At 36.1% G+C, this 16,836-nt stretch overlaps 1 long non-coding RNA gene across 1 annotated transcript; it reads left to right on the top strand.

Moving 5' to 3' along the window:
• The first annotated feature begins 11,716 nt into the window (after positions 1-11,716).
• LOC148764663 (uncharacterized) lies at positions 11,717-13,554 on the top strand. Its single transcript, XR_016024176.1, has 3 exons — positions 11,717-11,842; positions 12,493-12,576; positions 13,413-13,554. It is a non-coding gene; the product is annotated as an uncharacterized LOC148764663 (long non-coding RNA).
• The last annotated feature ends 3,282 nt before the right edge of the window (positions 13,555-16,836 follow it).

Below are 16,836 nucleotides of genomic sequence, written 5' to 3'. Positions count from 1 at the left end.
CAATGCTTGTAAAGAAAAAGCTCATCCCACATGTAGTATTTGACATCACGCAAGAATTTCTTCTTTTGTTGAGACTTAAATTCAGGAGGGAAGAGTTTACTCATGTGATAGTTCACAAAATCAACAAACCATGGCAAGTTTTTTGCTTCTTGACCTGAATCAATTGCTCATCAATAAAAGTCTCATTAATCACTATTGAATTCCTAATTTGTTCTCCATTCTCCAATCTAGATAAATGATCTACCACTAGACTTTCTGTACCTCTTCTATCTCGAATTTCTAAGTCGAATTCTTGAAGCAAAAGTGCCCATCTTATCAAGCATGGTTTTGTATCTTTTTTCTCGATCAGATATTTAATAGCTGCGTGGTCAGTGTAGACAATTACTTTAGTACCAACAAGATAGGAGCAAAATTTATCAAAAGCGAAAACAACAACAAATAATTCCTTGTTAGTTATGGTGTAATTTGCTTGAGCCTCATTCAATGTTCTGCTAGCATAATAAATAGGATGCAAAATCTTTGCTTTTCGTTGGCCCAAAACTGCACCAACTACATAATTACTAGCATCACACATTAGTTTAAAAGGAAGATTCCAATCAAGAGCAGTGATAATAGGAGTAAAAATTAATCACTTTTTTAATTCAACAAAAGCAACATGACAAGCATCATCAAAATTAAAAGGAATATCCTTTTCTAATAAATTACACAATGGTTTAGAAATTTTGGAAAAATCTCTAGTGAATCTCTTATAAAATCCAACTTGTCCTAAAAAACTACAAATGCCCTTAACAAAGGTGGGAGGTGAAAGTTTTTCAATTGTTTCAATTTTTTCTTTATCTACTTCTAAACTTTTACTAGAGACTTGATGGCTTAAGACTATGCCTTCTTGCACCATAAAGTGATATTTTTTCCAGTTTAGAAAAAAATTAGTTTCTTCACATCTCTTAAGTACTCTAGCAAAATTAAATAGACAATCATCAAAATTATCCCCAAAAATTGAAAAAATCATCCATAGATGCTTCCAACAACTTTTCAACCATATCAGAAAAAATTGCCATCATACATCTCTGAAAAGTAGCTTGAGCATTACAAAGTCCAAAAGGCATTCTACGAAAAGCAAAAGCTCCATAAAGACAAGCAAAGGTAGTTTTTTCTTGGCCTTCAGGAGTAGTGGCCATTTGATTATAACCAAAATAACCATCCAAAAAATAATAAAAATCCTTACATGCTAGTTTATTAAGCATTTGATCAATAAAAGGTAGTGGAAAGAGATCTTTTCTGGTGGCTTTGTTCAATTTCTATTGTCCATACATATTCTCCATCCAATCATAGTTCTAATGGGTATGAGCTCATTATTTTCATTAGAAACTACAATCATACCTCTTTCTTTAGGGACACATTGGATTGGACTTACCCATGAACTATAAAAAATAAGATAGATAATACCTGCATCAAGCCACTTAATAATTTCTTTCTTTATTACCTCTTTCTTGATCAGAATCAACCTTCATTGATACTCAATGGTTGCTTTGTGATTTTCTTCCAAAAGAATTTTGTGCATGCAAATTAATGGACTAATTCCTTTTATGTCTGCAATTGTCCACCCAATTGATTTTTTGTAGTCTCTTAAAATTCGAAGGAGTTTATTTTCCTGTTCATTAGAAAGAGAAGAAGAAATAATTACTAGTAGTGTAGAAGAATTTCCTAAAAAAGCATACCTTAAATGATTAGGCAGTGGTTTGAGCTCAAGTGAAGGAGGTTCTTCAATGAAAGGTTTGATTAGTGAAGTTGTAATTGATAATTCCAAAGACTCAAATTAGGATTTTGGGAGATGTGAATGGGCATCAAGATGGTTAGCATATTCAAGAACTTTTACATCAATAATATCACATAAAGAATTCAAAGAAATTTCCAGTGGATTTTGATGATTTTCAATAAACACATTATTCGTTATGTCATCCACCACATTAATTGAGAAACATTCATCATGTTCATTGAAAAATTTTAAAGCTCTAAAAAAACTAAATGTTACCTGCTAATTTTTAACCCTTAAAGTAAGCTCACCTTTTTCCATATTAGTTAAAGCTCGAGCAGTTCTCAAGAACGGTCTCCAAGAATGATCGGTATTTCTCAATCTTCTTCCATATCCAGAATAATAAAATCTACTGGAAAAACAAACTTACCAACTTTTACCAAAACATCTTCCACAATACCATAAGGATAGGTGATGGATTGATCAACAAGTTGTAAAGTCACAAAAGTTGGCTTAATCTCTTCCAAACCCAATTTTTTATAAATGGACAATGGCATCAAATTTATACTTGCACCGAAATCACATAAAGCTTTAGCAAAACAAAGAGCACCAATAATGCAAAGAATAGTAAAACTACCTGGATCTTTAAGCTTTGGTGGAAGCTTATTCTGAATGATGGCACTGCACTCTTCAGTAAGTGTAGCAGTTTCAAACTCACCCAATTTCCTCTTTTTAGATAGAATGTCTTTCAAGAATTTAACATATCTTGGCATTTGTTCCAAAGCTTTAGCAAAGGAAATATTATATGTAATTTTTTAAACACATTAATAAATTTCTGGAATTGTTTGTCAAGTTTTTCTTTCTGAAATCTTTGGGGAAAAGGTGGTGGGGGTGTGGGAGTCGTTTTTAGTTATGATTTTTTCTTTTGAATTTCCAACAAATTTTTCAACCATAATTTCTTTTTCAATTTCTTTTTAATTTCTTTCTTATCAAATTGAATTGAAATTTCATAATTTAAATCCTTATTGCTTACCTCTTTATTTACCTCTTTTCCATTTTGAAGATGGATTGCCTTACAATGTTCTTTATCTTCTCTTTTTGGGTTAGGTTTAGTATCACTTGGTAAGGTACCATGAGGTCTAGTATTTCAAGCATTGGCAAGTTGGCCTATTTATGTCTTAAGGTTTCTAATTGAAGTTGTTTGATTTTAAATAAAGGCATCAGTCTTTGTCATAAATGCATTGGTCTTTGTTACGAACGTCTCAGTCTTTGTCATGAATTGCATGAACATATCCTCTATTGAAGGCTTTTTCTTAGGCATGGGGGCATTCGACGAAAATCCAGGAGAAAAGTTTGACTTTGCTGCTGATGAAGACCCTTGGTTGTTTTTCTATGAAAAATTAGGATAATTCCTCCAATCAGGATTATAAGTGTTGGAATAAGGATTATTCTGTTGCCTATTTCCAACAAATTGACAAGATTCAGAATAGATGGCACAATTATCATTGGAAGGTCCTTCCCCACAAAATTCACATGTCATAAAGGAGTTCTGAACAACATTAACACTCAGTTTATCTATTTTCTTTGCTAGAGAAGCCAATTGTGTAGAAATAGTGCTCATCACATCTAATTCATGAATTCCAGCAATTTTTCTTATACCTAATCTTTCAGATGGCCATTGATAATTATTCGAAGCTATCTCTTTAAGCAAATCATAAGCCTCATCAATGGATTTACTCATTAGTGTACCTCCAGCAACAACATCAGTGGTAGTTCTAAAAGGTCCCAGCAAACTATTATAAAAAGTTTGAACTTGCAGCCAATTAAGTAATCCATGGTGAGGACACCTTTTTATCAAATCTTTATACTTCTCCCAAGCCTCATATAGTGATTCAAAATCAAATTCATGAAAGAAGTGATATCATTCCCCATCTTTGCTGACTTAGCAGGTGAGAAGAATTTTGCTAAGAAGTTTTTAGCCAAATCATCCTAAGCATTAATGGAACCAGCAAGAAGTGAATTTAACCAACTATTTGTTTGCTTTATCTCTCAATGAAAAAGAGAAAAGCCTCAATCTTATGGCATCATTAGTAACACCATAGCTTTGAATGTATCACAAATTTCTAAGAAATTTACAATATGCGCGTTCAGATCATCATTAGGTAAAGCCTAAACTGAACAGTAGTCTGAATCATCTGAATGATTGATGGCTTAATTTTAAAGTTACTGGCTTGAATAGGAGGTCTTCGGATACTAGAGTGGAGATTTTGTACTCGTTGGACTGCATAATCCCTCAAAGACTTGGTCTCTTCCTCTTGTTGATCAACCATTATTATTTGATGTTCAGGTTGTGTTTCTGTTTCAACCCTTGAATCAAACTGTGTTATGACATCTTCAGAATTAACTCTTAAATCTGAATGATCAAACAATTCTTCTAAGACAATTTTACTTCTAGGTTTATGATTTCTCACAAACTCTTCCTCTAAGAAAGTGGCATTCATACTAACAAAAACTTTCTTATCTTGAGGACTATAGAAGTAATAACCTCTTGTTCCCTTTGGATATCCTACAAACAAGTACACCTCAATCTTTAGTTCCATCTTTGTGGACTCTGGCTTTAAAACATGTGCAGGACATCCCCAAGTTCGTAAATGACATATAGATGATTTACGCCCTGTCCACAACTCCCTTAGTGTCTTAGGCACAGCCTTAGATGGAGCAAAATTAAGCAAGTACTGAGCAGTTTGCATACAATATCCCAAGAATGAGATTGAAAGGCTAGCATAGGACATCATTGATCTAACTATTTGTAAAAGAGTTCTATTTCTTCTTTCAACTACACCATTATGTTGAGGTGTTCTTGGCGCTGAAAAATTGGAAATTATCCCATTGTCAATGAGATATTGTTGAAATTCATCTGATAAATACTCACTTCCCTGATCTGATCGAAGTTGTTTCAATGGCTTGCCTAGTTGCTTTTCAACTTCAGCTTTAAATTCTTTGAACTTTTCAAAAGATTCACTTTTTCTATGCATTAAATACACAAAGCCATGTCTCGAGTAATCATCAATAAAAGTTATGAAATATTCATAACCTCCTCTACCTTCTAGGTTCATTGGTCCACACATATCTGTGTCCACGAAGTCTAGAACGTTTGGCATTCTGTTACCTTTTGCTTTGAAAGGCCCTTTAGTCATTTTAGCTTCAATACAAGACTCACATACTAGCAAAGGACACTCAACCATGTCTGGTAAAGTACCATCCTTTATAAGCCTATTGAGTCTATTTTGATTTATATGAGCTAAACGCAGATGCCAAAGATAATTTTGATTTATACTAGATTCTTTGATTCTTTTAGTTTCAAATCGTATTGCTTCTATAGCATTTGTAGAATAAGTCGTAGGCTCAAGGAAATAAAGATTATATCTTACAATTCCAGAACAAATAAAATCTTTATTCAAATAAATAGTAAGTGTTTCACTAAAATAAACTGAATATCCAGACTTTATTAGACAAAAAACAGAAATTAAATTTCTATAAGTCTCTGGAATGTAATAAACATTTTCCAAAACTAAGCTACGACCATAAGGAAATTGAAGAATAATGGCTCCCACTACTAATGCTGAAACGAAGGTGCCATTTGCCATCCTCATCCGAAACTACCATTTACTCAATTTTCTCCTTTGTTGAAACCCTTGTAAAGAATTGCAAACATGGTTAGTGGCTTCAAAATCTACTATCCAAGTATCTATAGAATCAACCACTAAACAGGCTTTTAACATATTTAGAAAACCCATACCTTGTTTATTCTTTTGGATTTCTTCAAGGTAGACCTTGCAATTTCGCTTCCAATGTCCTTTCACACCACAATGGAAACATTTTCCTTTGGTGTTGTCTTTTGAAGCAGTCTTTTTCTTCATGGGCTTGTTCTTTGCTCCCACTGAGCCCTTTGAAATCTTTTTATTTCTAGCTATCTTCTTTTTACCCTTGGGTTTGGGCTTAGAAATGGAAATTGCATGTGCTTCAGGTTTTCTTTTTCAAATCAAGAACCTCCTCCACATTTTGAAGATCATTCATTAGCCCACTTAGGGTGTAATCCCTAGTGTGCAGTTCATAATCCAATTTGAACTGTGAAAATGACGAATTCAAGCTATGAAAGATCATTGATATTTGCGTTTCTGCATCTATCTCAGCACCATTTAGTTTTACCTCATTGAGACAAGAGATCACTTTCAACATGTAATCTCTAACTGGCTCCCCAAGTTTTTACTTAAGGTCCTTAAAAGCATTGATTGCTTTCACCTTAGCAGATCTAGTTTTCGTACCAAACATCTCATGTAGGCTCGTTTGCATCATGCCACTTCTTATGATATTCAATATCTTGTGGAGTTGACTGGGGAGTCAATGCTTCGGCTCATGGTCAAAAAGAACCCATGTGATCTTGTCATAATTAAGGACAATATTAAGGTTTCTTTTCCATTCAGAGTAGTTATCACCATTCAGAGTGCATTTGTTCAGCAAAATTGAAAGTGGATTCATATTTGTGATGCAGATTTATTTCTGAAAGTACATTTGAAATTATGTAAGCATACTAGTTAATCATAGACTTTGAACATTTCATGATGCATGTATGCATGATGACAATATATAAAACCCTATAAATTATATTATTAGTTCGACGATCATCTACCTTTCTGTAATAAATTAACTGACTATGGGCCATGAGAATTTACTACTAGGTAAACTGGGACCCTCCCACTTAACTATGTTGCCCAGTATCTTCATACTTAACATGGTTAAGGAGTGCCTTCATTTGGTCCACGAAGTTTACTAACAGAGCTACTGTACGTAGGTTAATAGTAAATTCAAGTTGAGTGTAATAACCATTGTTTCATTCTTTTAAGCTCCTTGTGTAAAACCCGACCCTATAAACGCATGTCATGGCATACATGCACTGAGTAGCATGTTATTACGCTAGGAAAGTTTCTAAGAATAGATGAAACTCGGTATTGTATCTAATGGTACACTTGAGTGGATTTAACCTCGAACTAGTTTAAATAGGAATCGTAATATGAAATTTAATATTTTACAGTCGAAGAATGACTAAAAATGATTGTTCGGAGTTCGAGGGTTCATTTGGGGTAAAATTGAAAATTTTGATGTTTAGGGGCAAAAATCGTTATTTTGCCACCTAAGATAATAATTTGATCATGGAGTGAAATTTTTGACCAAGATTAACTATTTGGAGTATAATTTAATGATAGGAAGTAAAAAATTTCAATTCTGGTAATTTTCGGAACATAAGGGTAAAACGGTAATTTTGTCGTTTCAGGGTAAAAATCGTAATTTTCACCACCCAAAACTTGTCAAAATCATAGGATTTATTTATTTTTGGTGTGAATAACTATGGTATTGTAAGTGGTGAAAAATTGAAGTTTAAAAGATAAAATTTTAAAAACGGACCAACGGGAAAGTGACACATGGCATTTTTTAATGATTTAATATTATTTTAATGAAACGTCAGCCCATTTAAACCCCATATTAAGTGATGGCCAGCCATAAGGAGAGAACAAGAGAGAAAATAGAGAGGAAAGGAAGAAAAGAGAAAAACCAAAGGAAAGCTAGAAAATTCAAAGGGGAAATCGAGTTTTTCGACCGTTTACTCGTCTAACGGTAAGATTTTTCGACTTTAGCTTGATTTCTACCTTTCTTATGCCTGTCTTTCCATTTAGCATGCTTGAGGAGAGAGATCAAAAATTGATATCAAGGGCTAGACGAAATTCAAGGGGGAGGAATTTGAATTTTTTAGGTTTTGATTTTTAGTTAAATTGATAGTTTTAGTTAGTTAAATGTGTATAGAAATCAAATTGGACAAGAAAGCATGAAATTTTCACAATACCCACCCTTGGCTGAATCTTCAATGATGTACAATGATGATGAATTGATTTTTATTCTAAGAGAAATGAAGAGAAAATGATGAAAAATGGTTAAATGTGATAGAAAAACAAAGTGGAAAATTTACCTAGTTAATGTCCCATTTTTGGCCGAATTTTCCAAGGAGGAAAGTGAGCTGATTTTGGTGATTTTAGAGGGTTATTGGCTGATATTTAATGGTTAGAAATGTTGGAGAGAAAATGGGACAATTTAGAGCTAAAATGGAGCTCGTTAGCAAGTTAACGGGTAAAGTGCCAAAAATAGGTTAATACCGCGTTTAAGCCGTTTTAGGCTATTGCATTTCATACCATGCATTAGTATAGGATTTAAGTCAATTATATAGTGATTTAGCATCAATGTGGTGAATTGGGTAAATTTTGCAATGTGTTTAGGAGGAGAGCCTTCCGGTAAAGGCAAGGAAGTCGTACCCGACGAACAGTGATCGGGACACCTAGAAAGCATTTAGTTTGTACAAACGGTGAGTAAACCTATTATTATTGTAAATTATCTAGACTTTATTTTTAAATGCTCTTAATGTATTTTATGAAACGAAAATGAGATTAAAACGGGATTTTTGATGTTTTAGAAATAAATGTGACAAATAAAAATATATTGTGTTGATTATGAAATTGAGTAATTGAAGGCTGTCAATTATTTTGAGATATATGTTTTACTATGAATGGCTTATGATATATGAGTATATGTGGCGATATTTAATAATTGCATTGGGAATAAATGTAAATTGTTTTTATTATGCAGGCTGGGTAAATAAATAAAAGCCACATTATACTGTCGAAACTTTATTAAAATTGGTGGGTTTAGTCACTGTAGTGACGGGTTTTCGTGGACTGCCTATTAAAGGGGCACGATAAACCCGGTTATATAATTACTCCGATTGTAGAGGCGATGAGGGTAACTCCCGGGGTAGTATTAGAGCTCACTTCACGTCGAACCCCTACGTGAATGTGTAACTCGGCCAACGTCAAGGAACGGCTTGTTTTAAAAATAAAAATGTGTTTCACATGTAAATATCTTAACAACCTTGGCGGACTCAGTTAGATGCCTCGGCCAAGGTATCCCCGAGGATTAATTTTGGCTTGAGCCCTGTTTTTAATAAAAGTCAGAAGCCTTAACAATTGTTTTGGTAAATTACAAATATTTTATGGTTGAAGAAATAAATTGAAAACCTTATGAAATGGTTTGTGATATGTTGTTTAAACTTGCCTCCATTTTACTCGCCTTTAGATATTTATGATAATGTCTGTTTACTCATTGGGATTGAAAAATTTCACCCACCTCCTTTCCAAATATTTCAGGCCTGTGGTAGCTTGTAGATACCCAATTTTGTCGAGGATTCCAGTTGACCCCTTTATCTCACAGACAGTAGGTTACTAGCACTAACACTAGGTGTATTTTGGGCCACTTGTCATTGTAATTATTATTGTACATTATAACTTTGTAAATTTTTGTATGTATGAATTTATTTTACTTTCACGTTACAAAAGATTATTTACACGTGTTTCTATTTTATATTGTTTTATATAAAAAATGATATATTTTTGTCTTTTAATTTACTTGAGCTAGAAACGACTGGTAATTGTTTAAAACGGAATATTTAAAAATGATTGCTCACAAGAAAGGCAAGAAACTGATATGTAAGCCTTGCGGGGTTCTAATTGGCATTCCGGGTAATGAATGTCAATCGGGACGTCGCGGTGGTTGTCATGGGCCTGAGGGAGGTTTCGGGTTGTGACAATTCGATTGGTATCAGAGCTTTTGGTTTAAAAGCTTATGGTTTTGAAAAACGTTTTTAATTTTTAAAGTTCTTGGATTTAAAGTTATTTTAAAACAATTTACAATGTCAGTGTGGCCCAGTTAAGATTAGTTAGTTGCATGTAGTTACATATAGAGTCTTAAGTCGTCTAAACCAATTCCGTTCTTTTTGTAGATCATTATGCCTCCTCGACATGAGCTACCACCTATCACTAGATCTACCAGTAGGGGAAGAAGTCACCCTAGACAAAGTCGATCAGATTCCATAGAAAATGAGTCGGCTGCATCATCTTTTAGAGCAGTTCTTACTGCTGAGTCTACGGACATTCCTGTACCTCCTCCACCACCTGTTACTGCTCCTGGCGTACCTGCTATGTCACTAGAGGCAGCTCAGGCATTAGTGGCTTTTCTCGCTTCTCTTACGGGCCAGGCTCAAGTTGGTCTAGTTCCACCCGCTGTTTCCCCTGTAACAGCCCTAGTACCACCACCTCCTATTCCACCCCAGACACCGGACATCTCCATTTCTAAGAAATTGAAGGAAGCTAGACAGTTATGTTGCGTCTCGTTTACTGGTGAGTTGGATGCGACCGCAACTGAGGATTGGATTATTCAGGTATCAGAGACACTGACAGATATGGGATTAAATGATGAGATGAAATTGAAGGTGGCTACACGGTTATTTGAGAAGAGAGCCCGTACCTGGTGGAATTCAGTCAAGTCTCACTCTCCTATACCGCTGACTTGGACGGATTTCCTCCGAGAGTTCGATGGTCAGTTTTACACTTATTTCCATCAGAAAGAGAAAAAGAGAGAATTTCTGAGCTTGAAATAAGGGAACCTGACTATTGAGGAGTATGAAACTCGTTTTAACCAGCTGATGTTGTATGTACGTGAGTTGGTGAGATTGGAGCAAGATCAGGTAAACTACTTTGAGGAAGGACTCCGTAATGAGATACGAGAGCATATGATGGTGACTAGCAAGGAGTCGTATAAGGAAGTTGTGCAGATAGCCTTACGGGCTGAGAAGCTCGCCACTGAGAATAGACGGATCCGAGCTGAGTTCGCAAAGAGAAAGAATTCACCTACGTTCCTGGGTCAGTCTTCAAAGAGAGGTAGAGATTCGACATCTGCTGCAGGAAGTACTACCTCAATGTTTGTGGCATCCACTAGACCTCCATCTCAGCAGTCACAGCCGAGATCTTCTAGATTTGATCGGCTAGTGATGAGTAGTCAGGGGAGGACTTTAGGAGGATTGGATAAATGCCGTAATTGCGGAGGATTTCATGTTAAGTCATGTAGACAGCCTGTAAAGTGTTTTCAATGCGGCCAACAGGGGCATATCCAGAAAGATTATCCTCAGTTGAAACAGGGTACAGTAGCTACTTATACCCCTTCGACTCATCCTAGTATACCGAGGAGAGACATTTCGAGATCATAATCTAGACAAGGCCTAGTGATACGGTCAAGCATGGGGAGTAATACTGTAAAGCCCGACCTTATAAAATATTATTCATGACTTACATGTGATGATAGCATGATTGCATGCTAGGATAGTCCCAAAAAAATTTACAAAAGTCGGTATTGTACCTAGAGGTACAACAAAGTTTATTTAATCCTCGAACTAGATCAAATAGGAATTTTAAGGTGAGATTAAGAGTTTCACAGTTCATGAATGACTTAAAATGGTAATTTGGAGTTTGAAGATCAATTTGGAGTCAAATCGGAATTTTCACTAACTAGGGGCAAAATTGTCATTTGCCACCTTGGGACAAAATGGAAATTTTTAGAAAAGATTTTTGGCCCCATTTGACTTATTGGAGTAAGATTTGAGGTTTAGAAGTGAAAAATTTTAATTTCGGTATAATTTGGAGTAAAAGGGTAAAATGGTAATTTTACCATTCGAAATCGAAAATTTAATTTTTTGAAAGGATTTTGATCAAATTTAATTATTTGGAGTGTGAAATGAGTATGAGGAGTGAAAATTATGCATTATGGAAAATTTTCAATTTTTGGGGTAAAAATGTAATTTTTGAAAAGTTCGGGGGCAAAAGTGTAATTTTGAAAAATTTGCTCCACCAAAACTTTGGAAAAATCTGGAAATTTCACTTAAGACTTGGATAAGTCAAAGGGAATGCATGGTGAAAAAAATAGGACAAGTGGATGGCTAGAAAAAAAAAATGAATTAATAAAATATTTAAAATATGAATAAAATAATATTATTTCATTAAACAATAAAAAGGCATAAAAAAAAAATCAGCCCACCATTCTTCTTCTTCAACATTCGGCCAAGCAAGAAACAAGAGAGAGAAAGGAGAAAACAAAACCCTAGAGAGAGAAAATCAAAGAAAAAGTGTGAATTTTCAAGGAAATTAAGTGAAAAAGGTGAGATTTTTTCTATTAAGCTTGAGTTTTCTTATTCCCAAGCATTTCTCTTTATTTTCCATGATTAAATTACATGTTTTCATGATGAATTCAATTCTGAAAAAAATGGGTTAGGAGAGAGAAAGTTGTTGGATTTATTTGATTTTAATTTATGTTAGTGTTTTTAGTTAGTTTAGCATATTTAGAAACAAAACAACAAGAAAAGAATTTATTTTCTCCCCCAACCATTAATGGCTGAATTTACCATGTAGTGAGTGAGGATGAGTTTGATTTTATTCTAGGAAAATTGGTTAAGGAATGATGAATTATGAGCCTAGAAAAATAATGGGAATTTTCGGAGCAAAAATACGAATTTTTACCCACTAGGGGTATTTTCGTAATTTGTTGTTGGGACTGATAATTTGCACCACACTGAGGGACATTAAGTTAATTTGGGTGCAATTGAGGTATAGAAACTGAAAAGAATTAAATTGGAGTTTAAACGGACCCGTTAGGAATTTAATCGGGTGATAAGACGAATTAGGCCAATACCGGGTTTAAATAGTTACCAGTGCATTTTTGCATTCCATATCATGCATTGGTAATCTAAATTAGTTTAATTTTGATTTAGTACTAACTTGGTGAAACTCTCGATTTTGTATTGTGTCAAGGTGGTGAGTCCTCCGATAAAGGCAAGGAAATTGCATCCGAGGACCAGTAGACAGAGTGCTTCGAAAGTCTGCATTCTAGACATTGTGAGTAAACTTACTGTCATTTTAATTATCTAGGGTGGTTTTTAAATGCTTTCATGAATTCTATGGAAAAAGGAATTTAAAAAGATAAATTTTCATGTTTTATGAATAAATGAGTTTCAATGAAATTAAATTATAAATTGTTTTGAAATTAATAGTGATTTTGAAAAATAGAGTACACGGAGACTGTTAATTGTGGCAATTTGATTGTTTAAATTAACTGGCTTATGATAAATCGAGCATGATTGGCTAGTTGGCAATTGTATTGAAATGCGAATTGTTTGGTTACCTTGAAAAACTACGAATTACAAAAATTGCCATATCATGTTATTGAGTTTTATTATATGGTGGATTATATATTAATTAATCACTGCAGTAGGGGGTTTCTGTGGACCAGCCTTTTAGAGGGGCACGGTAAACCCCATTATATTCTTACCTCGAACGGAGAGGCGCGTAGGGTATCTCCTGGGGTAAAGTTTAGGGTTCACTTCACGCTAAACCACCACGTGAGGGGGAACTCAGCCAACGCCAAGGAACGGCTATGTTTTCAAAACAAAAACATGATTTATGTGAAATGTGAATTTTAATAGCCTTGGCGGTCTCGGTAGGATGCCTCGGCCAAGGTGTCCCCGAGAATGGATTTATGGCACAAGCCTAAATTTTTATGAGATTCATAAGCCTCTTTACGTGTTTTGAACAAAATGTGTTCTAATGCTATAACCCAGTTTATGATGATTTACTTTATTGTCTCCATGTACTCAACTCTAGATGTTTATGATGATGTTTGTTTACTCATTGGGATTTTATAATCTCACCACCCTCATTTCCACCCATTTCAGGTTCAGTATAGACTGTAGATAGCTGATCTCATCGAGGACTACAGTGGGATCTGCATTTTCCAAATCGTAGGTTCACAGTCCTCTTTACTTTTGTTTATTCGGGGGCACTCTTGTTATTGTAAATTAAATTAAATATTTTGGCTTACTGTATTTAAGTATGTATAAATTTATTTGGCTTTTACGTTATAAAAATTATTCACGTATAACTCTATAAATATTGTTTTATAAGAAAATAGAATATTTTACTTAATATTTCTTTTATTTTCTTATTATATTCAAATAACCATAATTTCATTTTAAATGAAGATTTTAGACTTTTAAACTCATTTTGAATATGAATTGTGTGTTTTGTACTTGTATAGTACGTTTTAGCCAGTTTTAAAATTTTTGAGAAAAATGACCAAAATACCCTTGTGAGACGAAAAATTAATATTTTATTTGTTTAAAGTTGGAAACAGCTTAAAATATTTTAGAACACGATATTTGACAATGGTTGCTCACAAGGAAACAGAGAAACTGATAGTAAAGCCTTGCGGGGTTTCGGGTTGACATTCCGGGCAATAAGTGTCTACCGGGACACCGCGGCGGTTGTCACGGGCTCGAGGGGAGTACCGGGTCGTGACAATTCGATTGGTATCAGAGCTTTTGGTTTTCAAGATCAAAGTTTTTAGTTTTAAAGTTGTTTTAAATATTTACAATATCAGTGTGGCCCCGGATTAAGTTAAGTTAGGTTAGGTTGAATAGAATGCATGCATTTGCATATAGAGCCTAAGGTTACCTAAACTTGCTCGTATTTTTTTTATATAGATTATAATGCCTCCTCGACGCGGACGCCCACCTCTCACTAGATCGGTTGGGAGGGGAAGAGGTCGTTCCCAACGTCATCAGCCAGATACAGTAGAGGAGGAATCAGCTGCATCTACGATTCGGGCAGCACCTGCTGCTGAGCAGGCCTATAGTCCTCCACATCCTCCATCTCCTCAGCCACCTACTGGTATTCCCGCCATGCCTACTGAGGCAGCACAGGCATTGGCAGCTTTCTTTGCAGCAATGGCTGGTCAAGCTCAGACTGGTCAAGTTCCACTTGTAGTGCCTCCAGCTACTCATTTAGTTCCACCACCAATACAGGATGTATCCATTTCCAAGAAGCTGAAGGAGGCTAGGCAATTGGGTTGTGTATCTTTCACTGGTGAGTTGGATGCCACTGTAGCAAAGGACTGGATTAATCAGGTGTCCGAGACTCTCTCTGATATGGGATTAGATGATGACATGAAGCTGATGGTGGCTACGAGATTATTAGAGAAGAGGGCTCGTACTTGGTGGAATTCGGTGAAATCTCGTTCCGCTACTCCTCAGACATGGTCCGATTTTCTCAGGGAATTCGATGGTCAGTATTTCACTTATTTCCATCAAAAAGAAAAGAAGAGAGAATTTCTGAGTTTGAAACAGGGAAATCTAACTGTAGAGGAGTACGAGACTCGTTTTAACGAGTTGATGTTATATGTGCCGGATCTGGTGAAATCTGAGCAGGATCAGGCCAGCTATTTCGAGGAAGGGCTCCGTAATGAGATCAGAGAGCGAATGACAGTGATTGGTAGGGAGCCACATAAGGAGGTGGTACAGATGGCTTTACGGGCTGAGAAGCTCGCGACTGAGAATAGAAGGATTCGGACTGAGTTTGCAAAAAGGAGGAATCCTGGTATGTCTTCTAGTCAGCCAGTAAAAAGAGGCAAGGACTCAGCGACTTCAGGGAGTACTACTTCTGTTTCCGTGACATCTCCTCGACCTCCATTTCCACCATCACAGCAGAGACCTTCGAGGTTTAGCAGATCTGCTATGACTGGTTCTGGGAAGAGTCTCGGAGGTTTTGACAGATGCAGAAATTGTGGGAATTATCATAGTGGGCTATGTAGAGGGCCAACAAGATGTTTCCAATGTGGACAGACGGGTCACATTAGGAGTAATTGCCCACAGTTAGGACGAGCCACTGTAGCTGCATCATCTCCACCAGCTCGCACAGATATACAGAGGAGAGATTCTTCTGGGTTACCACCGAGACAGGGAGTAGCCATACGGTCTGGTGTGGAGAGTAATACCCCGTCACATCCGCCTTCGAGACCACAGACTCGTACCGCAACAAGAGTTTTTGCTGTGACAGAAGATGAGGCACGAGTCCGACCTGGAGCAGTGACAGGTACTATGTCTTTATTTGATAAAGATGCTTATGTTTTGATAGATTCTGGCTCAGATAGATCTTATGTGAGTACGACATTTGCATCAATTACTGATAGAAACCTGTCACCATTAGAGGAAGAAATTGTAGTGCATACCCCTCTAGGAGAACAGTTGATTAGAAATACTTGTTATAGAGACTGTGGGGTAAGGGTAGGTGAGGAAGAATTTAGGGGTGACTTAATTCCTCTAGAGATCTTGGATTTTGATTTAATATTAGGTATGGACTGGTTAACTGCACATCGGGCGAACGTGGATTGTTTCCGAAAAGAAGTTGTTCTTCGGAATTCTGAGGGAGCAGAGATTGTGTTTGTAGGGGAACGTCGAGTATTACCATCTTGTGTAATCTCGGCCATCAAAGCTTCAAAATTAGTGCAAAAAGGGTATCCGACTTATTTGGCATACGTGATCGATACTTCAAAGGGAGAACCTAAGTTAGAGGATGTCCCAATAGTAAGTGAGTTTCCTGATGTATTTCCTGATGATTTACCGGGAATACCTCCTAATCGAGAGCTTGAGTTCCCTATTGATTTACTTCCGGGTACCGCACCTATTTCTATTCCTCCATATAGAATGGCTCCAGCAGAGTTGAAGGAACTGAAAGCCCAGTTGCAAGATTTGGTGGATAAAAGTTTCATTCGCCCTAGCATTTCTCCTTGGGGAGCACCAGTCCTATTTGTAAAGAAGAAAGATGGCACTCTTCGATTGTGTATTGATTACCGTCAGCTGAACCGAGTGACCATCAAGAATAAATACCCTTTACCCCGGATAGATGATCTTTTTGATCAATTACGAGGTGCTATGGTATTCTCTAAGATTGATTTGAGATCTGGGTACTATCAATTGAGGATTAAGGAGCAGGATGTACCTAAGACTGCCTTCAGGACTCGTTATGGGCATTATGAGTTTCTGGTGATGCCGTTTGGTTTGACTAATGCCCCGGCAGTTTTTATGGATCTTATGAACAGGGTGTTCCATCCATACTTGGATAAGTTTGTGATAGTATTCATCGATGACATCTTGGTTTATTCGAAGAATGATGATGAACATGCTGCCCATTTGCGCATTGTGTTGCAAACTTTGCGCGAGAGACAACTCTATGCCAAGTTCTCTAAATGTGAATTCTGGTTGAAGGAAGTGGTTTTCTTGGGACATGTGGTGTCCGGAGCTGGAATTTATGTCGATCCCAAGA

The sequence above is a fragment of the Theobroma cacao genome, chromosome 1, assembly GCF_053813885.1.
Source record: "Theobroma cacao isolate CCN51 chromosome 1, ASM5381388v1, whole genome shotgun sequence".
Classification (NCBI taxonomy): Eukaryota; Viridiplantae; Streptophyta; class Magnoliopsida; order Malvales; family Malvaceae; genus Theobroma; species Theobroma cacao.
Note: the sequence above shows the minus strand (reverse complement) of the source record. Positions and strands in the feature narration are given on the sequence as shown.